This window comes from Sciurus vulgaris, assembly GCF_902686455.1.
Source record: "Sciurus vulgaris genome assembly, chromosome: 16".
NCBI lineage: Eukaryota > Metazoa > Chordata > Mammalia > Rodentia > Sciuridae > Sciurus > Sciurus vulgaris.
Genome location: NC_136477.1, coordinates 18,689,162 through 18,714,477, shown reverse-complemented (window position 1 = coordinate 18,714,477; position 25,316 = coordinate 18,689,162). Strand labels below are relative to the sequence as shown.

General features: G+C 43.0%; 1 protein-coding gene across 13 annotated transcripts in view; it reads right to left on the bottom strand.

Annotated features, from left to right (window-relative positions):
• GATAD2A (GATA zinc finger domain containing 2A) overlaps nt 1–25,316 on the bottom strand; it is a 108,060-nt gene that overhangs the window by 51,244 nt on the left and 31,500 nt on the right. For 11 of the 13 annotated variants that reach the window (XM_079116732.1, XM_079116728.1, XM_079116737.1 and 8 more), the window contains exon 2: nt 12,926–13,021. The gene's annotated coding sequence lies outside the window, so the exon portion shown is untranslated. Of the gene's footprint in view, nt 1–5,611; nt 6,281–12,925; nt 13,022–25,316 lie in introns of those variants that run through there. The other 2 variants (XM_079116733.1, XM_079116729.1) reach the window with 1 other exon arrangement.

The following is a 25,316-nucleotide window of genomic DNA, read 5'->3' as shown; positions in this document are numbered from 1 at the left end:
GTAAACTATCCAGAGATATAAGTTATCAAGAATGAAAGGAGTGCTGGGCATAGTTACACACGCTTGTAGTCCCAGCTACTCAGGAGGCTGAGGCAGGAAGAATGCTTGATCCCAGGAGTTCAAGACCAGCCTGGGGAAACAGCACAAGACCCTGTCTCTAAAACAAAACAATAACAAAAAGGGTCATGGGTGAAGCTCAATGGCAGAGCACCTGCCCAGCATATACAAAGCCCTGGGTTCAATCCCCAGCACCACAACAAAATAGAATGAAAGAAAAAAGAGAAATGAAATGTCCAATGTTTGCTCTTACAAATAAACAAACTTACAATTTTTAAAGTAGATTTATGGCATTCCTCCAAACTGTTTTGGATACACTTAACAAAATTAACATGGAGAGCAAATTATCACAAACTTCAAAATACTTAAGCTAAGTAACTGCCAACATTTAAAAAGTAAAACTTCAGGGTTGGGGATGGAGTTCAGTGATAGAGCTCCTGCTTGTCATACACAAGATCCTGGGTTCAATCCCCAGCACTAACAACAACAACAACAACAAAAATTTTTTTAAGGAAAAAAATTAAGTTAAACTTTGATAGTCTTCAAATTCCTACATGCAAACCGCATCTAAGCCTTCTACAGTGAAAGATAGCACTTGGTAGCATCTCACCTCAGCCCTGTCTCAGAACAAAGTAGTTTTTAGGACAAGTCATCTCTAGAAAATACAAACCCCTTGCCATAGTAAATGCCAGCATGCTAACAGTGCACCCAGTCACAAGATATGCAAAAAGAGGCCCAGAAGAGCCAGGTTCCCAAGTCTCAACTTGGAAACAACTGGGGGAAAAAAACTGGAGAATCATTCCTTCTGAGGCAGGATGGTATAGGACTGTGCTTTAATCGCCCCTTACACACAGCTGAATTACCTGAAAATTTGAAACTACCACAACATCAATAGCATGCTGGTCACTGAAGTTCTCACACAGAACCCAATGGTCTCTTTCTGCACATGGGCCTGTGTCCTGGCCTCTGAGCACCCTTTCCCAGTAATATGAGATGAAACTTTGTCTCCATCTCTAAGTCACACTAGACAATAGGAAAAAGTGCACCTATAATGATCACAAATTTATGAAGATAAAGGCAAGTAGCAAATAACTGTCTTTAAAACTGACTGTTTCCAGGGCAAGACTTGGCTTCTATGCGTAATACTTTGAAAGTGTTCTAACCCTAACACTGTCTAACTGAGGCCCTGCTGGAAGCAGTCCCATATAGGCGCCTGAGCTCAAGCCCAACCTTGCAGCCCCAGGGAGAGAACAGATGTTGCCTGACAAGCACACAGCACAGAAGAAACAAAAGTGCCACCTATGAAGGGGAACCTAGGCAGTATTAAACCAACACAGATGAGCAGTAACCAGAGTCCCCCATTTGGAGTGCCATAGTAAGGGCTAACTGGCTGAGCTTCCCTCCTATGGGAGGAGATCAGCACTTGGTCCTCTTCCATCTGCCTACTGCGCTGGGAGCCTCCTCGGCCTATGAAGAGTTAGGTCTGCCATTTCTGTGCCATCTGTGATGTTCACATCACAAAATGGGAGGCCTTAACCCTTCGAGGCCTGCACTCCCTCAGGGCCCAGTTTAGCTGCAGTCAAATCCCTAGCTCCACCAAGGCCCAGAGAGGAAAATGACAAGGAGGTTTCACACAGAATATTCCTGGAAAGGCAAAAAAAATAAAAACAAAAACCTTCTCTGTTCCCAAGAGGGAAACACTGAGTGGAAAATGAGGGACCCAGATATGCATCTTTTGTCATTTTCATCATGGTACCCAACAATAGGGTAAGCCATGGGCAGCTAGAGACCAGGGATGATCAGAACCAATAGAGATTAGTTTTTACTGAAAAGAAACTTTCTGCATGGGACCTATCACAAATAGTCCTTGAAGCACTTTCCTCTCCCTCTGAATAGCTCGAACAGAAATCCTACCGATACTCTCCTTCCTATAAAAAGTAACCTTCCACCTGTGGTAGGAGTGAGGGGTTCTATAGACAACGACACTGCAGCAAACCTTGGGCAAGTGCTGAGCTGAGCATGAGTTGTGTGCAAAGGTTCCAAATTAGTTCTCCTTTAGTAAAAGCATGCTACTCAATAAGACAAACAAAGCACTTGCCCTGGTCACAAGGCCATGCAGCCCCTCTGCCCATCTCCAGACACTCCAGCCAAATGATTTTCTCAGCTGATAAGCTCACTCCCACCTCAGGGCCTTTGCACCTCTGATCTCTGCAGGGACACTTCTTTCTTCACATCTCAGATGTACTTTACACATGCCAGTTGACATTCTATTTACTCATCTGTTTGCACACTTCCATTCCCGTTAAGAACAGGGGACACGCCAGACACAATAGCACGTGCCTGTAATCCTAGGGGTTCAGGAAGCTGAGGCAGGAGGATCAATCATGAGTTCAAGGTTGGCCTCCACAACTTAGCAAGACCCTAAGCAACTCAGTGAGACCCGTCTCTAAACAAAATATTAAAAAGGGCTGGAGATGTGGCTCAATGGTTAAGTGTCCCTGGGTTGAATCTCCGGTATCAAAAAAAAGAAAAAAAAAGAAAGAAAAAAGGAACAGGGGACACTTCTTGTTCAGCTGGCACAATGCTTGGCATGAGACACTGAACACATTTTTTTTTTTTTTTAACAGATTAGAAAAGATACATTGAGAACTCCCAGCTATTATTCTATTCCCCTTCTGGTTAAATAAGCCAAAATGTCTTCAGTTCAAGAGAAAAAATAATAATCAAAAAACAAAAACAAAACAAAAACAAAAAAAACAACCCTGGGGTTGTAGTTCAGTGGTAGGGCACTTGCCTAGCATGTGTGAGGCACTGGGTTCAATCCTCAGCACCACATAAAAATACATAAATAAAATAAAAGCATTGTGTCCATTTACAACTAAAAAAAGAAAAGAAGAGAAACCCAGCAGTATGGAGTGGCCCACCTATGCGCACTCAGAAGTTATAACTACAGTCCCAGAGTTGGAGGTCATCCTGGGCAACATAGGAGACGTCACCAAAAAAAAATAAAAATAAAACGTGTGTGTGGTGACACATGCCTGTAATCCCACCTACTTGGGATGCTAAGGAGGAGAATCATAAATTCAAGGACAGCCTGGGTAATTTAGCATGACCCTGTTCTCAAAATAAAAATAGGATGGAGATGTAGCAGGAGTGGTAGACCACCCCTGGGTTCAATCTCCAGTACCACAAAAACAAAAAAAGTTCCTTGTCTTACATCACATATGAAAATTAACTCACAATGGGTCAAGGACCCAAGTCTACAGAACTGTATGAAGTAAATGTAAAAGGGTAAAATCTCATGATCCTGGATTTGGCAATGAATTCTTAGATACAAAATAAGTATCTAAGTAAAATATTAAGAGAAAAAAAAAGATACCTGGGCTGCATTAAAACATTTTGTGCATTGAAGAACACTATAGATATAGTGGGGAGGGGGGCAAAGAATGGAAGAAACTATCAGTGAATCATATACATGATAAGGATTTAGAGTCCAAAATACATAAAGAATTATTAGACGCTGGGGATGCAGTTCACTGGCAGAGCACTTGCCTACTATGTGTGAGGCCCTGGGTTCCATCACTAGTACCAACCTCCACCCCCAAATTTTATAACTCAACAAAAAGACAAGCAACTCAATTAAAAAATGGGCAAAGGGGCCAGGTGCACACCTGTAATCCCAGCAGCTCAGGAGGCTGAGGCAGGAAGATGGTGAGTTCAAAGCCAGACTCAACAACTTAATAAGGCCCTAAGCAACTCAGTGAGACCCTGTCTCTAATAAAATATAAAAAAGGGCTGGGGATGTAGCACAGTGGTTAAGCACCCCTGGGTTTAATTCCTGGTACAAAAATAAATAAATAAAAATGGGCAAAGGACTTAAAGAGACAGTTCTCTAAAGAAATACAAATGCCCATGAAAAGAAAATCATAGTCATTGGGGAAATGCAATCAAAACACAATGACATACCACTGCACACTCATAATCAAAAAAGTAGAAAATAACAAGTGCTGGTGAGGATCTAGAGAAATCAGACCTTCGGAGATTGCTAGAAATAATGTAAAAAGGTCCAGTGATATGGAATACAACTGGAAGTTCCCCAAGAAATTAAAACGCAGAATTACCACGTGATTCAGCAATTCTATTCCTAGGTATATGCCACAAAGAATTGAATACAAGTAAAACAAAAGTGTGTACATGAATATTAAAAGCAATATCATTCACAATAGCCAAAGAGTAAAAACAACATAAATAGCCAACAATAGAAGAGGGGACACATAAAATGTGTATCTATATTCATTGGAGTATTACTCAGTCATAAAGGAATGAAGTGTTCTCATCCGATGTAAATGAACCTTGAAAATATCATACAAAGTGAAAGAAGCCAGACACAAAAGGCTTGCATGATCCCATTTACATGAAATAATCAAGAGAGGCAAATCCATTTAGGCAAAAAGATTAGTGGTAGCGAGGGGCTAGAGGAGGGGAGAATGGAGAGTGACTGGTAATAGTTACAGGGTTTCATTTTGGGATAATGAAAATGTTCTGGAATTAGAAGTGATAGTTATACAATATTGTGAATGTATTAAATGCACACTTCAAAATAGGGTTTTGACAGGGATGGTTGTTTCTGGTTTTGCTGTTTTTCCAGGACTAGGGACTGAACTCAGGGGGTGCTCTATCACTGAGCTACATCCCTAATCCTTTTTCTATTTTTATTTTGAAACAGGGTGTCACTAAGATCACTAAGATATCCAAGCCAGCCTTGATTTTCTTTGGGGGGGTGGAGGAGATCAGAGATTGAACCCAAAGGCAAGTAACCACTGAGCCACACCCCCAGCCCTTTTTTATTTAGAGACAGGGTCTCACCGAGTTGCTTAGGGCCTCACTAATTGGCTGAGGCTGGTTTTGTACTCATGATCCTCCTGCCTTAGCCTCCAATGCTGGGACTACAGGTGCTCAGTCATCATACCCAGTTTGGCCTTGAATTTTTGATCCTCCTGACTTGGCCTCCTAAGTAACTGGGATTACAGGCTTGTGCCATTGCATTTGGCTAAAAGAAAGTGGTGAATTTTTATTATGTGAATATTACCTGTGGTTTTTCTCTTTTTTTAAAGAGGTGAGAACTAACAGGGAAAAGCAGTTTTGTTCTATGACAGCATAGTCTCTGGTTCTCAGGGAAAGATACTTGTTTTGCACAAGATCCCAAACAGTCACAGGACCCTCCAGTCATCGTGTCATGAACTGTGAGTATTCACAGAGACCTATGAAGTCACAGCAAGCCCACCAAACAGATGGGAAATAAGAACCTTCTCACAGCAAACGCATTGATGTCCAGGAGTATGACCACATGGGACACACCTGGGACAATTCGCTAACAAGAAACTAAGGTGGAAAGAAGGGAAGGCCTCAGACTGGTGGGGTCACATGAGCCACCACCAGCAAACACCTTTAAGTCAGGCCTTTTCACCAATTCCACAATGATTAAAAAAAATATATATATTCCATGGCTTTTTATTAGCACACTGCTGAGGATATGCCACAGGCCTCAACTCACAAGGTATTTCACTAATTCACTTGTCTAACCACCAGTAACACCCATGGGGGTTTTAGTGACAGTCCTTCCACCCAGAGTAGTCCATGCCCGAGGATTTTGTGGAAGAACACGAAGAAAGGGGTGACAGTAGACACAGCACAGAGCACAAGATTCTTGGCGCCTACCACATCATCAGTTGAATCCCTAAATCACAACTGCTAAGCCCTATGTTTGATGTTGCATGGAAAACCAGTTAAACCACCTATTTTATCCACTCTTGATTGGATACAATTACTGTGGATGGAGGATACCAACAGGGAGGTGACACCGATGTTTGAGGGAGAGCTAGGAATGGAATCCAGGGCCTCACACGTGCTAGACAAATGTTCTACCACTGAGTTACCACACCAGTCCTTGACACTGGTGTTTAATCAAAAATTAACTTACAGAATGAGAATGGTGTCAAAGTACTAAGAGAAGAAGCACAAAATATGTTTTAGGCACCCAGCAGGGGAGGGAAGGGAGGCTCAGAGGCTTACCTTTTAGAAGTTGCTATCAGCATCACAGCTAGTCAGGTCAAAACCAGCCCAATTCAGCATAGTGGTGTGCACATCTGTAAATCCAGTTACTTGGGAGGCTGAAGCAGGAGGATTGCCAAATTCAAGACCAGCCTGAGCAACTTAGCAAGGTCTTATTCTCAAAACAATTTTTTTTTTTTTTTTTTTTTGCAGTGGGGGTGGTGTGTGGGGGGGGGGAGATGACTAGGGATTGAATTCAGGGGCACTCAACCACTGAGCCACATTCCCAGCCTTATTTTGCACTTTATTTAGAGACAGGGTCTTGTGGGGAGCCATTTGTGACCAGAAATTAAAACCAGGTTTGGTGAGCTGTCAGACACAGAAATCTGGCTTTCAGGAACTGGCAATCATTGAGAGATTGTTCCAGATTGCCTGAAGTATGTGATGTCCACGCAGTGGCTCACCACTGGGAATTTGCTGGTCTTACTGGGATGATACACTAAAGCAAATGGCTTCCTTAACTCCACCCCACCCTGTTCCTCACAGAAGCTCCTCCTGGTCCCCCTTTACCTATATGACTATAAATAAAGGGAAGGTGGTCTCCTCCATCTTTGTTAGAGCCAGACCTAAACATGGTTCAATTCGTCATGCCCCCTTTGATTTAAAAAGATAATTGTCTCCTGTGCTTATTCTATTAAGTAAGATTCTTAGTGACTGATCTACAGCCAGCTCATCCCTCGGACAGAAACCCTTTCCCTCACCCATGCTGGACGCTGGACATGGAAGAAATCCTATAGGATCTCACCAAGTTGCTTAGCGCCTTGCTTTTGCTGGGGCTGGCTTTGAATTCACTATTCTCCTGCTTCTGCCTCTCAAGTCACTGGGATTACAAGCGTGCAGCCTGTCAAAACTATTTTAAAAGAGCTGGGGATGCAGCTCAATGGCAGAGCACCCTGGGTTCATTCCTGGTAAAAAAACAAATCAAAACAAAAAAAAAAAAACCAGAGCCCATTTCACCTCCACATATCTTAGCTTTCTCACCTGCAGGAAAAGCACCCATTTAATGGCTAAAACTTTCCAGGAAACATGGGAATAAAAAGGGTAGATGTGTGTGCCATTACTACATAAAGAAAGCAAGTTGTAAAGAGAGGCTGTTGTGGGCCTCTCCCACCAAGTTGCTTAGTGCCTTGCTAAGCAACTTGGTGAGACCCTTTAGGATTTCTTTCATGTCTAGCATCCAGCATGGGTGAGGGAAAGGGTTTCTGTCATAGGCCAAAAGTTGTCAGATCACAGCCCCTCACTAGAATCTCTACTCAAGGTTAAAATTCTGACAAGAAGTCCACACTACAACTTTTGTAAACTGCCAGCTTCCCTGCTCTGGATGATCTATGTGTCAAGAAGCTCACCAAGGGAAGGCTTGGGTCAAACCCAACTTTTAAACCTGTTATTACAGAAAATTTCAAACATATCCACAGAAGTAGTGAGAACAATCACTAGACTATGCCTACCACTCAGGTCCCCTGGTCACCAGGGAACAAGTCTTATGGCTTCTATATGCTGCTCCTTTCTCCTACCCCTCCACTACCTTTCATGAAACAAATCCTTCTCAATATAATTTATAAATGAAGGGTTCAATGTTGGTGTCTACATGGCAAGTGTGATCACAATACCACAATGACACCTTTGACAATTTAACGGCCACTCCTCAATCTTTGTTGGAGCCAGACTTGGTTGAAATCTTTATAGTACATGTGCGGGTCACCCCCAACTGCTCCGTACTTGTTTGCAATGATTCTCAAGAAATTCATTTGTCCTGTTTCCCACAGTTGGGTTTTTGGGGTGGTTTAAGTTGGCATACTCCTGATTTCCTGTAATCTGGTAAGGTATGATCAACACACATCTCTCTGGATGATGACCTCCTTGGAAGTTAGTGGTCATTGAAGATTGCTATCTCCCTTTGCACATATTTTAGCACTGTCTTCAGAATTAGAAACAACAGTTACATTGTTTCAGATTATTTAATAAGAAAATGTCAATAGTTGTGCTGTCCGCTCTCCATTAGCCACATGCGCCTATTTAAAGTAAAATTAAGACATGATTTTCTCAATAATGCTAATCCAGTGTCACATATGGACATGTGTACAAAACATCCTCCATATTCTAGAGAGTTCTATGAGACAGTGCTACTCAACTTTGCCCTCCAGTTCACTATGCTTAGTCCTCCATAGTTCAGTTCACAGAAAGGAGGCAGGATACATACTTCCTTCTCTCCCTCTAATAATTTTCTAAACAAGTTGGTTTCCTAACATCCTCTAAAGAAGACTGATGAGTTTCTTCCATTGATCACCAATATGAACCTGTGGATTTTAAAAATTTATTTATAAAATTAATTAATTAATTAGAAACAGGGCCTCACTATGTTGCTCAGGTTGGTCTCAAATAATCCTCCTGTGACCTGGGGTTGTGGCTCACATGGTAGAGCACTTGCCTGGCAAACAAGGCACTGGGCTGATCCTCAGGACAATCAATCAATCAATCAATCAATCAATCAATGGTATTGTGTCCATCTACAACTTAAAAAAAAAAAAAAGAAAATCCTCCTGCCTCAGTCTCCCAAGTAGCAGGGCTAATATGCCCAGCTGCTCATGGAATCCCCGCCTCCATTTTGTGGTACTGGGTATCAAATCCAGGGCCTTGAAAATGCTAGACCAAGTGCTGTTTCACAATTGAGTCACATCCTTAGCCCTAACCCATGATTTTTTGTTTGTTACCTACAATGGAACCCAGGGCTGCTCGACCACTGAGCAAAATCTAGCCCTTTTTTTGAGAAAGATCTCAATTGCCCAGGTTGGCCACTGAATTTGTGATCCTTCTACCTCAGCCTCACAAGTTGAAGGATTATAGGCATGCATCACAGTGCATGGCCTAGAAGTCAATTCTGTGTTTTACCTGAATACTGTGATTTTGTATTTGTGTTATCTTTTGTGATGATTTTTTTGATTCTTATGTGTGAGCATTATTGTCATGTTTTGGGGTACAAGCCTGAAATCCCAGATACTAGGTCGAGCCTGGGCAACTAAAACCATGATTCTGAAAAAGTGTTTTAAAAAAATTTCTGTTTGGGGCTGGGGATAGAACTCAGTGATAGAGCACATGCCTAGCATGTGTGAGGTCCATCCCCAGTACCACACAAAAAATAATAGTATCTGTTTGCCTTTAAGATATGTCACTAAAACATTGTGTGAAATAAATCCTGTCTGAGAATCCAGTCACCAACCTGAGTCACAGCTAACATATACCTAGATTCAGTTATTTAATTTTGTCCATGATTTTTAGGGATTGCTCTGTAGCTGCCACCACTGCTGCCATCACCACTTAATGCACTTTTGTTTTATAATTATACAAAATAAACACATAGTCCATTAAAGACACCTAGAAGTCTCCTCTACTGCTCCTCCTGGAAATGATCAGGTGATTCTAGTTTATACTAGCTTTAAAAAAAAAAAAATTTAAAAAAAATACACCCACACACACACACGCACGCACGCACACACGCGTACAAATACACAAATGACAGTATACCCCCAACTTTTTCTTAGGTCAAGCAGCAGCACACTGCATCTCTTCTTCCTTTACCTTGCTCTTTTTTCCACTTGTCATTTCACCTAGAAATCCTGTCACCACAACATATAAAGGGATCCCTCTACCTCCCTTCACTCGGGGGCTGGATTCCACCCACTGGTGATTTATCCCATCAGTTACCCAGCCCCAAAGGAAGCACATTTCAGCCATTCTGGGTTCTGCTATTTCCAAATGTGGTAATGAATAAATCTGTCATGATTCTTTCTTATTTTTGACAGTGTACCTTTGGGAAACATTTCTAGAAGTGGAATTACTGGAGCAAGGGGTAAGCACATATATGGTTTTGCTAGATATTACAAATCCCCCTCTGAGGAGCTGGGAATCCCCAGAAGCAACTGCAGCAGTGCCTGACTCCCTCCAATAGTGCAGTGTGGTACACCTTTGGGTGTTTTCCCAGGTGACTTTCCCGCATACATAGTTCTTATTATCAGAAAGACTACACTTTGGTCAAGGATCATTTACATTATTTTTTCTGTAAAGCATCTACTTTTCAAAAGTCACACCCATTTTTTATCCTAACACCCAACACAAGGTCCAGCTCTTAGCACATGAGCAGTATGTCCCTAATTAAACAAACAAAACTCCTAACAAGTGAAATTCAGGGGCAAACATCACATCCGTGAACCTAAGAAGGCAGTGTGACCTCTGTATGCACAGGAATAAACAGGAACTCATATAGGTATTGTGTGTGAACTATGTGTGTGCTTTGGGAATGGGAGGGAGCTGCTGGACATACTACATTCATCCTTTCCCCTTCTTTCTCTGTGCTGGGAGGCAGGAATAGGAAGACCCCAGCTGAACACAGCTTCAATTCAAAGTGGATACAGGCTAGAGAGACATACCAAAACTTATAGACTATGGAGAAAACCTAAAATCAGCTTGTATGCTAGGTTGTCTAATACAGAAAATGCGCATATTTACAAATCTTAAAAAACAACTACTACTCAAGGGTGGCTTTTGCCTATTTAACACTGAGACTCATGTGCCATGACTATTCACAAACTTTCCTTTCCTATTAAGTTCCTTTGTACACTGGGCAGGGAAGAAGATGGGCCCAAAGGAAAACCTCAGATGGCCTCTGGAAGTTTCCTTCTCAGGCCCCAAACTGATTACTTATAATGTTCTGGCTGTGTGTTTCCAGCTCTATAATGAAGAGGGAGGTTTCCACCTTTCATTCAACTAGTACTTGAGGCTCAGAACATGTGCTTATGAGTTAAGAAAGGGCCCAGGAGAGGCAGGGGTGCCAGTCCCTAAAGAACCTTAAGCCAGCCCTACTGCTCTCAGACAATACCTTGGGATGCATAACAAAGAACAAGCTGCAGGTGCTTTCCCCTCAACAAAGGAGGTGAACTTTGTAACACAAAACACTATGAGAGCTACATGGTCTCAGCAACTCAATCTCTGGTACTTCTCTTCCTCTATGTTAATGTCAAACATACCCAAACAGTAGTGTCAACAAGCACAGTGGGATCCTCAACTATGCTAAGATGATAGCATAGACTTCAAATCTGTCCTTGTCTCCAAAGAGCTCTAGAAGCCCTAAACAGGGCTGGAGAGACCTAAAATTGTGTATCTACCATGGACAACAATCTAGTAGTTGCAGAAAAAATTTAGCAAGGAGTTAACATATAGACCCACCAATTCCATTCTTAGGAATAGACCCAAAAGAATGGAATACAGGCATTCAAATAAAAACTGGGCATAAATGTTAAAAGCAGTACTATTCACAATAGCCAAACAGTAGCAACAACCCAAGTGTTCATCAATGAATAAATGGGAAACAAAACATGACTATACAATGGATTATTATTCAGTCATAAAAATGAAATAGTAATACATGCTACAATGTGGATGACCCCTGTAAACAGACGTGACAACAGACTAAAAGGGCCACATTATGAATGATTTCATTAACATGGAGACAGAAAGCAGATTAGTGGTTACCAGGAACTAGGGGATGAGGTATGGGGCATGATCACTGATAGGTATGGAGTTTCTTTTTGGGATGATGACTAGTGTGGCGATTGCTGAATACTCCTCAGTATATACACAGACACACACTAAAAAAAAAAGCAATGAAATTATATACTTTAAATGAGTGAATGATATAATTTAAATGATGTACAAACTGCATTCCAAGTTTAAAGATTTTGTAGGCTGGGGGAGTATAGTTCAGCAATAGAACTTGTGCCTAGCATGCATGAGACCCTGGATTCAACCCCAAGCATTTTTTTTTTTTTTAAACACACACACACACACACACACACACACACACACACACACACACACCAGGAGAAATTGGTTTTGTTAGAATAGCATCTTCAAAATGTTTTCCGGATACCAGATCACTTAACCATATCTTTCTGCCATAAGCAAATAAGAGCTGAACTCTCATAAACTGACCTCAACACCTGTCATATACTACACTCAGCACAGTAGTCAAGTCAGAGAAACCAACTCTCAATGTAGGGCAGCCAATAAGACACCATTGGATTTTGGATAAGGCCCTAGGCAAGTTACCTGCCAACTGCAGTTAACAGTCTGTGAAAAGAAGCAGCTGGCCCAGGAAGTGGTTGAGTTGCCTACAAAATTCTAAGACATGTTAGTTCTGTATTTTTTTTCAGGGAGGTGACCCTGGGCCAAAATGTTACTTCCAGGACTTGATAGTAACAGAAAATCCCACACAAGTGTCAGGATTTGGCTTGCTGAATTTGAACTCCAGAATTCCCTGAAGGGAGGGCCAAACTCAGCTTTCTAGCAAGGCACAGGGTAGGGTAGGAGTAACAGCTCCAAGCACCAGTGCAAGGTTCTGTGCTGCACAGTGATTAATGAAAAATTCTAAGCTTTTAGGGCAGCATTGGGAAACTACAGGAACAGCCAGGGGGGCAAAAGGTCATCTGGTTGGAATTACCCTCTACCTCTGATTCTCTTCTATTTAGGACCAAGTTTCAAAAAGAGTGACCAATGGGAATGTTATCTTTACCCAGAAACTCAAAGGGTAACGTGGAGACAGCAAAGAGTGCAATCCCACAGCTACTTGTCTCCCTGTCTTCTCTAGGAGGTGGCTATCAGCTTCTGAGGCAGTGCTTGCTTACAAGTGTCCAAGAAGCTGACTGAGGCCCACTGGACAAGTCAGAGCTTTTCATTCCACACATACCAGACCCCAAGCACTCACCTGGCCTCAGGAAACAGGACGGGAAGCACTGGTCCTACCAGTCAGCCATGGCCACAGCTACGTCAAAGGGCAACTTGCATCAATGTGCTGACCAACCTAAACCAAAGAACAAAAAAGGAAATGCTGAGTTCCCAAGGAAGGATTCTAGAATATACTGGCAATTTAAAATGTCTCCAGAACAAGGTGTGTAAGTCAGTGATAGATCATTATCTAGCTAACATGGGCAAGGCCCTGGGTTCCATCCCCAGCACCAAAAAAATAAAATATCTCCAACCACTACACAAGCCAAACTTTAGATTTCAGGGGTTTGCCTCTGCTGCCTTCTGTAACAGGGGCAAGCTGAAGAAATAAATTTCTATCTACTCCAAGGTATGAACCAACGTGAGGACAACCAATAGACACCAATCATTCCAGTCACTGTCTTCACCACTATTACTGGAGATGTGACCCAGGTAAAAAGTCACATGAATTTAAATTATTTCTACCTTTTTCACATACTGAATGCAAAGATAATAGTTTGGATTTTTGTTATAATAGTAATGCCATTAATAACAGAAATAATACCCAGCATTTAACAGATGCTGTGTATTCCTGATACTATGTTTAAACACCATATATATCCATATATATCTAAATCCCCAAGACAAATTTAGGGGTGGATAACAGGATCATGCCCATTTTATAGATAAGAGATTTTATGTGTCTGATATTCAGGAATTGACCAGGATCAGAGAACACATAGGTAGTAGTGCTAAGGGCTCACTCAGGAATTTTCTCCAAAAGTGGCCTCTTTTCTCAGGTACTAGCCTGAGGAAGTCACCCACCATTCCAGGAGGTGATGGGTTTGTCCTTAAGAAAGATGAGAGAAGAATGTGTTTGAGAATGGGCAGACTTTACCTCCCCAGATAAAGGCAGCTTTACTTCTAACCTCAGGGATTATACCTACAGGGTTTACAAGTGCCTATGGACGAAGGGGATGCCTATTGTACAGACAGGAAAACTAAGGCTCAGGAATATTCAGGAGGGTTAGATGTATGGTTCAGTGGGAGAACACTTGCCTAGCTTGGATAAATGTCCTGGATTCCATCCCCAGCACCAGAAGAAAAAAGAAAATTGAAAAAAAGAAAATGTTCAGGAATTCTCTCAAGGTCACAGAGATAGAATGGTCCCAGGACATCTACTCCTGGTCTATGGAATCAGACATCCAGGGCTGTGGGCCAGAGGCTGAACCTAGTGAATTGGCAAAATCCCAGACTCCCAGCAGTTAGCCCTGTTCGTTGTAGCTTGACGGGTGGTGTCAACATCACCTTTGTTGTCATTCTTTGCACTCACATGACTAGCAGGAGCTTTCTCTGATATGGAACCTTTATTTTTAAACTGGGTTCACAGCAATTCACAGTTCATGGGCAGCAAGAAACACTCCGTGCAAAATAAGGATGAGCGCAAATGCCAGTGATCTCTGTTGAAAGACCTTTGGGTACCAATGAGCACAAGGCACCCTCCTAAAAGAAGTCAAGGGCTGACCACAGACACCACGAGGCTAGCTTCACATGAGAAGCCCTTTCTGCCATTCTTTTTGACTCCATTCAATCTGGGAAACCCAAAGCTTTCTTCCACATCCAAAATGAAGCCTCTTTACCACAAAAGTGTTAAGTATCCAAAGTCAGCACCCATACTTGCCAGGCATCTGCTCTGTTACAGGACTAAGGTCAACACAGGCAGTTCCCATCTTATGATGGCTTGACTTTTTTATCCCAACTTTACAACAATATAGAAGCAACACCAATCCAGTAGAAAACATAACTCTCATTTTGAATTTAGACCTCTTCCTGGGGTGGTGATGTGCAGTTCAATCCTGTCTCAAAACAATGGCACAAACGGCAACTCCCTGAAGGCCTCTAATGATAAGAGGAAACAACCACCATGTTGGTGGTGTATTACCAAGCTATGATGTTTGTTCAGTAGGCTAGGTAGAGTCAATGCATTTTTTATTTATTTTTCTGGTACTGGGGACTGAACCCAGGAGCACTTACCACTGAGTCACATCACCTGCCCTTTTTATTTTGAGACAGAGTCTCACTAAGTTACTGAGACTGTCCTTGAAATTACAATCCTCCTGCCTGAGCCTACCCAGTCCCTGGGATTACAGGCATGCATCAACACACCTGACTGCATTTTTTATTTTTATAATATTTTCAGTTTATGATGGATTCTGCCCCACTGTAAGTCAAGCACCACATATATACCAATATCAGCTGTGTTTCTACATACTAGCAACAACCAGAACTCAAGATCTTAGAAAAATTTTAATTTACATTAGCATAAAAATGTGAAATACATAAGGATAAAGAAACTATAATGAAAACTTAAATGGAAAGAGATGCCAGAAGATATTGATTTCTCTCCCAAACTGATCACTGTAGATTCAACATAATCGCAATAAAAGATTTCCAGAAGACTGTTGTAGAAATGACAAGAATTTTACAGAAATTCTAAATTTTATGTGAAGGCTGAGGGTGTATCTTAGTGGTATAGCATGTGCTTAGCATATGCAAGGCCTTGGGTTCAATCCCAAACACATACAAAAAGCGAGTATAAAGTGAGAATGTAAAAGACCTAGAATAATGAGAACATTGAAAAATGGACAAATTTGATATACCCTACCTGATTTCAAGACTTACCATAAAGCTTCAATAACCAAGACCGTGTGATATGTACACAGAAACAAGTAGATCAAACAGAATAGATCCACTCATGTGGGAATAACTCACTTTCAACAAGGATCCAAGTACCCTGTGCTCTGTATAATCACAAAACACACAAAATCACAATATAACAGTGCACCAGGGGGTACAGTGTAATATGCAAGTTTTAAGGTAATCCCAGTCTTTCAAAATTCACTACAGCTTTCCCCAGTTTGCAGCAAATCCATTCTTCCAGATAATCCAGATTGAAATTGAGAACCGCCCTCTTGAAATTCCCCTAACATCCAGCCCATAGGCAATCCTGTTGGTTTTCCCATCAAAAACATCTGGAGTCTCAACTACTTCTCACACTGCCACTGACCATACAGTCTCTCCCTGCCAGCACAAGCACTTCTGAACTGGACTACCTGATTTATTCAGCATGAAGCTCTGTCCTCTCCTGATCCAGAGGTCTACCAGGCACCTATCAACCCACCCCATCCTTGACTTTTACCTGCTCCATGCCTACTGGCCTCCTGACCATGCCCCATATCTCCTACATACCAAGTATCTTCCCACTGGGTTCTTTTTATGTTTTAAACAAATCCCAGCAACTGTCATTTCAAAATCTATTCTTCCAAGAAAAGGGTGCTGCAGTGTGCACTTGCAGGCCCAACTACTCTGGGAGCTGAATGACAGAATTACTTAAACTCAAGAGCTCAAGATCAGTCTGGGCAAAAAAGTGACGTAGTCTTCATATATAAACACACCCACACACACACACACACACACACACTCACACACACACATATCTCAATCTGCATTCCAAATTGAAAATTGAAAAGGACCTTTAAAAATGTAACAATGCAGTACATATCCAGCTCTACCATTCTCAGAAGAGACTGTACATTGATCTGTCCTGGAGATAGTTACAAGAATGTTTGCACTTAAGCTGCTCTCTGGTTCAACCATCCTACTTCCAGATGGCTGACACTTGTGTCCCTTCAGCTGCTGTCTTTGCTCCAGTGTCTTGTGGACAGCCATCATGCTAACTGTTCACCCACACTACTCCTTCTCTTCCCACAGTCTATATAACATGGCTACTGTGACTATGGACTTTCTCACCCAATAAGTGTAAAGGTCACAAAGAGCAGGGCTATCTGATACCTGATTTTACTTCAAGAACCTACAACTGTGACACAACTGTGTTCAATAAACATTTGAATAAATGAAAGGGGATGGTATAAAACTAAAAAAGAAGGACCCAATCTGAGGAGCCCATGACAGCAGCCCCCTTCCATATAATTAGTGCAAAATTCACAAAGGCACCAAGACTAAGACCACTTAGCATTCTTAGAATGAGGAGCATTTCTTGAAAATGAACTATAATTGCTTTTCACCGTTCTATCATTTGCACTGTTTTGCCATCTACCTCACACCGGCTGGGTTCAGAGAGCTTTTACTATTTTTATTTTTAACCCATACATTTAAAACAGTATCAAGTAACCTTTAAGTACACAATTACCAACTCATAAGAGACTCTTCTGCTCCCCTGATAAATCATTATGGTTTGGCTTTGACCCTGCACCTGAGTACTCCACTTACTGACACATGTACACACAAGCTCTCTCGCACACAACCCTAACCCACAACTCACCCCAACACAACTTCCCAGTCTGAGGAAAGATCACACCTGATGAGAGGGTAGCCATGGTGATTTACATGAAATCAAGTCACTGTACTTTGGGTAACATAAGTTCTTTGTTGCTATTTTATTCTCTCCAGTCCAAACAAGCAAAGGACGGCTCTCCTTTTAGGAGGCATTGGTCAGACCCAAGCTGTTCCCCAGGGAGCTCCAATAACACTATGCCCATGGCCACTGCAGGACGGTTTGTCTGGGGCCATATGCACTTGGTGGAGAAACGTAGGCTCTAGGAGTTACCCCTGGAGGACCCGTTGCCCCTTGCACCAGCTAGGCTATGCAGAAGCTGCTGCACACCTCCATTCTCCTGTCACCACCTGAACTCACCAACTGTTTTACTGTCTCTAAAATTTTTCAACCAGGCCTACACCCAAATATTTAGCACCAACTCCATCCAATCCTGGGAACATGACATTAGGTCCAACAAAGTCCAAGATGTAACCCAACCATAAGTTTACCTTCCCCTGCTCCTCTGCTAGAATCCCAATATCCACTTGTTTTGCACAAACTGAGTGTCCCCTTCACAACAGTTACCTGTGCCTACGATCTCTCTGCTAATGGTCCTATCAACTGCACTGCCAAATTCTCAAGGAGTGGAACTCACCTGGCTCTACCAGAAGCTGAGAAACTGAGGCAAAGCAACAGTGGAGCATATCAAGGAAGCTCAGAGGTCATGCTGTTCCAGCATGTGCAGGCCAGTTGGGGAAGGAGTAGTTTGGACCAAAGACTTCTTTTGTCTTCTTCTGCTACTAGGGATGGAAGCCAGACCTTCTTCAAGTTAAGCACACGCCCTGCCACTGAGCCACACCCCCAGTCCAGATTTAGTTTTCTAACATGGGGATCAGAACACTATTGGTTGCCACCTATTTGGGTAAATTAAGTTTTCCTGGGACACAGATGCCTAGTATATACAATCTAGTCTATGGCTGCTTCTGCTGCACAATGACAGAGATACTAAGTCCTGAAAACCAAAAATACTATCTGTCTTGAATGACCAGGAGAAAACTTTACCCCTGACAAGCTGTTAAAGGGCTGTTCAGGGGCTAGGGTTGTGGCTCAGTGGTACAGCACTTGTCTAGCACATGTGAGGTACTGGGCTCGATCCTTAGCACCATGAAAAATAAAACAAATATTGTGTCCATCTACAACTAAAAATATAAAAAATAAAATAAAATAAAGGGCTGCTCAGTAAAGAGACAAAGATGACCCTAGCCACAGCAGCAGTCACTGACAAGACTAGTCAGGACAAGCCAGGCATGATAGCACATGCCTATAACCCCAACAACTCAGGAGGCTGAGGCAGAAGGATCACAAATTTAAGACCATCTCTGGACACTTAGTGAGGATCTGACTCAAAACAAACATTTTAAAATGGACTAGGCATGTAGCTCAGTGGTAGAGCACCTCTGAATTCAATCCCCAGTATCCAAGGGGTGGCAGGGGGGCGGCAGAAGCACGTCTCAGTGCTCAGGCTCTGGGTCGGACCCAGAGGACATAAACAGTATCTGTTCTCCCCAAGGCACAGAGCCTCATTAACCCTGTGTCTCATAAGGCAGAAGAGAACTGACTCTACAGACTACAGATGCAAAAAACCAATCTCAGAGGGTCACAGAGCTAATAGACTGGCCATGCAGGCCCAGCCTTGGCAATCAGAGCTGGCACTGGAGTGGGAGGTGCACAGAGTGCCAGTCTCTACTCCCAGATGCCCACTGGGGGCCACAGTCAATATGTGCCTTGAAGCCCCTGGTTGGCCTGTCCCCCCTTCAGCTATAGGTAACCAAAGCCTCAATGAGGGAAGGACTGTCTACTCCTCACACTGAACCAACACATCCCTTCTTAATTCCCTTAAAACTCCCTAATGCTCACAGCACCTCACAGTGGCGTTCAAAGCCTGCCTGTTTTAGTGCCAGGTACACCTGTATACATATACCTACCTGTGCACACATCAAGTTCATGGCTCCAATCACCTGGCCTCCTCTCAATTCCTCAGACCCACCCTGCCTGCCTCCACTGTTGGACTTTGCACAAGCTGTTACCAATGCCCAGAGAGCCCATCCTTCTTCCCTTCCTTCTCACCCATCCTTCAGATTTAAGTACCTGTTATTCAGGAAAGCTCTCCCAAGCTAGTCCCTCCCCTCCAGCCCTTTCCAGCACCATGCACTGTCACATTACTTCGAGTATGAAAACTTAGTTTACTGAAACTTGCTATCTGACATCAAGTACCTTACCAGGTTCATCCCCCAAAGACTACAGATCCCACAAGAGAAAGGGTTCTTGAACATCTCCTCATTCAACACCCAGATGGGTATGGAGGAGGAGCAAAGGGTAAAATGGCACTCTCTGTGTGTTGCCAATACCCAACCATGATGTTTCCACCACAGACTTAGGAAAAAACATAATGATATAAACTTCCCTTAATTAGAAGCAAGTTAGCACCAGGAAGCAGCAACTGTAGATAGGCAAGGCCACAGCCCCAGTCAAGTGCCTGAACACAGGGCTTCCCTGAGCAACACAGTTGCTGCCTGCACATCCCACACAGGTACTCGTAAAGGTTCCAGAGGTCCCAAAGGTCTTGGGTCTCCCAGGACCTTCTCTGTCATCACCACTGAGAATTGAGAGCTGCCCCAGTGCTGGCAGGGTCATGTTCTGCATGTCCCTCTTCCCTTCTGACTGCTGAGGTTAGTATCCCACCCTAAAACCCCCAGTTACAATCTTCACAGGGATCAAAATTTTGCCCTCTCCCCTCGAGAAGGTTCTGCCTCCACCATCACACTACCATACTTTCCCTTCTCAGCATTCCAGATCTCCCTTCCTATCATGCCACCAAACCAACCCAAAGGTTAAATATCCTCTGCCCAGCCCCAGCCTTCCTGACAGTTAATGAAATCCAACTTCCTTAGTGAGAGCTAGCCTGCTGTTCAAACACCCTTACATAGCCCCTCAGGACTCAAGGTCATCCTGGAAACCAAGTGCCTTGTCTACCAGGAAGGATCTCCAAAAGAAGTTACTAGTACTTTTTATACTAGATTAAATGTCCTTATCCAAAATACCTTAGCTCCTACCTGGATGCTTCTTCTAGGGTTTCCACCCTCACTCATCAGCAGCTACCTGGACAAAACTGCATAAAAGCTGGCTGGGCCTGGCTGCACATGCCTGTAACCCAACAACTCAGGAAAAGCAGGAGGATCACAAGTTTGAGGCCAGTCTCAGCAATTTAGTGAAGTCCTATGCAACTTAAATAAACCCTGTCTCAAAAAATAAAAAGGGCTGGGGATGTGGCTCAGTGGTTAAGTGCCCCTGGTTTCAATTCCTGGAAGGAGGGGATGCAAAAAGCATAGAAACCCCTGTACTTAAAATGTCCAGAAATCAATGTCTCTCAGACTTTATATTGTGTTTATTTAATATTGAGGATGTTCAGTTTGATAAAATATCTTCTGTTAGTAATGAGAATCTAGGAACTGGTGTCTCCTAATAATACTGTGAAATACACATTTATTCTTATACCTGGTTTGGCATCCTTAGGATCTCCAAAATCATAGTTTTTTGCTGCATGCTGACGAGGTGACCAGTGGCAGCAGCCCCTAGGTAGCCTCTTAAGCAGGGGTACTAGTCACTGGAAAGAGCAAGGCAGGATTAGCAGGCTGGGACCTTCGTCCCCACCTCAGCCTCAGGGAAGGGAAGAGGGCCTAAAGATGGATTTGATCACAGTTGGTTAAGAAGATCATCAGTCGTGCCTATTTAATGAGGCCTCCATAAAGCCCTAGAAGGATAGGATTCAGAGAGCATTCAGACAGGGAACAGTCAGAGGTTCCTGCAGAGTGGCACACCCAGAAACCATGGAAGCTCCCTGCCCTTCCCAGCATGCCTTACGTCAGGTGCCTCTTTTCCACATCCCTCTTATTACCCTTTATCCTAAGCCAAGAAAGGCATGTAAAATGTTTCTCTGAGTTCTGTGAGCCTCTCAAACAAATGAACTCTACCAGAAGAAGGGCCCAAGAACCCCAATTTACAGTCAAAGCACAGGGAAAGCTCCCAGGGGCTGGTGATGGGCATGGGGAGCAACAATGGAGAACTGAGCCTCAACCTGTGGCAGCTGATGCTGTCTCCAGGTGGAGAATGTCAACATGGAACTGAGTTAGAGAAAAACCAGCTGGTGTCTGCTCCTAAAAGGCTACCTGCTTGGTGGGGGGGTAGGGGGGTAGGGGGCTGGGGGGGGTGGAGGGGTTGCGGTTACCACCTATCTAAGGCCATTAAAGCATTTTGTGCTATCTTTCCTGACTCCCCTTAAATTTAAATACCAATATGTGTCATATTACGGGAACTCACTGACAAATAGCTAAAGGAAAACATGAAATACCTGTGATCCCCAAGCAGTACACCAGAACATATACCTCAGATGTTCAATGTTCCTGGATGCTGTTCTCCCTAAATCCACTGAAGATTTTAGAGGTCCTAGGGTCACTTCACCAAGCTGGAGAAAGTATACCCAGGCCCTGTTCCTACAGGGACTGGAAGAAATCCTGTGGAATCTTTGTGCTCCAAGGCTCTGCTCCCAAGATGATGTTACAATGAGTCTTCTAGAACCACATGAATCTTCTTTAAGCCCCTAGTACCTCGCACAAGATAAACTATCAATGTGAGCAACTTTATCCTTTCCTCCTAAGCTAACGCTTGAAGGATAGAATATCTGTTCTTATAAAGATGCAGATATTTCCGAATTCAAAGTTTATTTATTATGGCAAAACATACATAAAATTTACGTTAATCATTTTTAAGAGTGAAATTCAGCAACATTAAAAAATATTTACACTGCTGTACAACCATCACCACCATCCAACTCCAGAACTTTTTGCTCTTGTAAAACTGAAACTCCATACCTATGAAATACTCCCTATTCCCTCCTACCCCAACCTGTGGCACCCGCAGTCTACTTTCTCTCTATGAATATGATGACTCTAGGAACTCCATGTAGGTATGATCACACAGTATATGCCCCTTTGAATCAGAATTATTTCACTTTGCATGCCTTCAATATAGAGCCACAGGTATCACTTTAACCCTTTGGCGCCAACACATGTACAGAACAAAGTCCATGGGACTGCAATCCTGAAATGCCAAAGCATGGCTCAAAACCCTGCTCCCTGTCCAGTTATGGCCCTGACATGCTCCAACAAACAGGCCCCTGCCTCCACTTCTCAAATAAACTGTACTTGGTGCAGCCATACATATCTGTAACCCCAGAAAACTCTGGAGTCTGAGACCCTAAGCATCTTAGACCCTGTCTCCAAATAAAAAAGTAAAAAGACTGGGGATGGGGATGGGGTTGTAGTGAAGTGGTAGAGCATTTGCCTAGCACATGTGAGGCACTGGGTTCAATCCTCAGCTCCACATATAAATAAGTAAAATAAAGGAAGTGTGTCCATCTACAACTAAAAATACATTTACTATGAAACAGCATCTCACTAAGTTGCTGATGCTGGCCTTGAACTTGCGATCCTTCTGCCTCAGACTCCAGAGTCACTGGGATTACAGGTGTGCACCACTACTCCTGGCAGGCACAAACTTTTCCTCCAAGTAGAAACCAGGGACATCACTGCTTGCCCCAAATCTACACCCTGGAGTACATGAGCTAAACTCAAGGACCCTTACATAGCCTCACTAGGATGTCCTGAGCATCTGTCATATCCAACTCCAGAAAAGGGAGACTAGACAACCAGATAGAGACCCCGCCAATTTACATCACTGAAAAGGAAAACACAAACTACAAACCCTTCCTTGAGTTCTAAGCACCAAAGCCAGTCTATCTTATAGGCAAGGTTGGGCCCATACATAGCCAAGTACACAGAACTGCATGGAAAATAAATCCCTGAGTGAGAGAGCCCCCCCACTGCCAAACTATCTGACAAGAGGTACCCAACTTGCACAAGAGGGCAAGTTGCTTTTTTGCTTATCATTTCAAACTGGAAATGCTCAAGCACCCAAATTATCAATTGTATAATAGAATAGAGTAAGAAGAAGAGGGGTGAATATGACTGGGGCGTGACATGTGCCTACAAAACACAAAGTCCTGGGATGACTCTAACAAGGGGTGGGGAAGGCTGGGGAGATTAGCTGAGATGCAAGGACCAAAGGAGAAAGTATTCAAGGAAAGATCACAAAAAGAGTCAAATGCAGAAGACAGCACCTCTGCTGTAGCAGAATGCCAACAGGTTTTGGCAGCAGCCAGCCTTGTCCCCGGGAACATGCCACCCATGTAGCCACTACATCTTTCAGAATCTTACCCAGCTACATTAGTCTTATAGTCAGCTGGTGTTTTGGTCATTTCATGCCAAGAAAGAAAACCTCCAGTCTCTGAGTTCTTATGGCAAGTTTTCTCGGGTTTAAAAAAAAAAAAAAAAGCCACACATGGGCCACGGATCTGAAAAGCCAGAATCCTTCTTTCACCAATGACAGCAAGCATCAGCTGCCTCTGAGAGATCCTGATCCTGGTCACCTGAATGTCCTGAGATCATGAGCCTCGTCCTCAGCCAAGTACCTTCTCCCCACTGTGGAGAGGAGTGGCCACTTTGTGACAACACAGGCACCAACCTTGATCTGCTTATTTACCAGTAGGGCAGAGACAAATGAACTACCCTGAGTCTCTCCAAGAGACTGACGGCCAAAAACTGTTCCCAGAGTTTACTTCCCCACCTCATCAACCATCTTTGAATAGGTGGTCTTGGAGAGTAAGGCACTAACCACAGTTTGATAAGGTAACCACCTACTGAAGGTTCTCCCCTGCAAGTTAACTATGAACAACATGTATCTTACTCTCAATAATACTTTCCTGGGGCTGTGGCTGTAGCTCAGTGGCAGAGCGCTTGCCTACCACGTGTGAGATACTAGGTTTGATCCTTAGCGCCACATAAAAGCAAATAAAATACAGGCATTCTGTCCATCTACAACTACAAAAAAATTTATTTAAAAAAAAAAAAAAAAAAAAGAATACTTTCCTGTGAAGGGAGGTGGGAAAGCTTGTTGCTCTTCAAGAGCACTCTTTAAAAATGTTGTTAGAGGTGGCTCCCAAAACATACAAATGGAAACCTGGGCCTGTGGGAAAAGAAAATCACAAACCTAAAACCTAAACAAAAACCACCAGGGAAGTTCATAGTAACTTACCCTTGTAATGTCCAAGATGAGACTGACCAATCACTTTGTAATTTACCTTTTGTGTGTGTGTGTGCAAGCACTGGGGATCAAACCCAGGGCCTCACATATGCTAAGCATGTGTTCTAACACTGAACTATGTCCCCCATCCAATACTGACCACTTTGTAGAGTTAGCAGCAACAACTAGGATTGCAGAAATTTAACCAAAGAAACATATGCAGGCAGACCACACAGTCTAGGGAAGAACCCAGTTTTCACCTTTAATCTCCCACCTCTGAAGAAAAATGCTCATGTGACCCTCCAGCACTTCCTGGGAGGCTATGTCTGGGTGCTTGATCTCCCATGAGCAACGAGTCCATGAGCTATCCCACTGCAGCTAAACAGACATAGCCTTAGGTGACCTCTGCACTTTTATCCCCAAGAATCATTTGGGCTGACAATGGAAGACAGGGAACAAGTGACTGAAGTCTATTTAAGCTGGTAATATGTAGAATACACAAGGATCCACCTTAATTCAAATCTGGAACCACCCAGACAAGCAGTAAGGTCAATGTCATCCAATCACAAATGTTTCAGACACCTCCACATCCAGTTAAAGACAAGAGAGGAGAATTAATGGGGCACATCCTCTGCACCCATCCTGTCCATGCCAACCCCGCCTTCTATAATACAGACTTCCAGAAACCCAGTTTAACATGATATTTTACATTTAAGCAAGTTGGGAAGCACTTTTCAAATACAAAACAATCTATAATCATCTGACCAAACACTTCTTTGCTAAGAGGCAAAATTCAAATTCTCTGACCATCAGGTGACGAGTCAGTCAACATGATCCAGTAAATTCTCAGATTTGACTG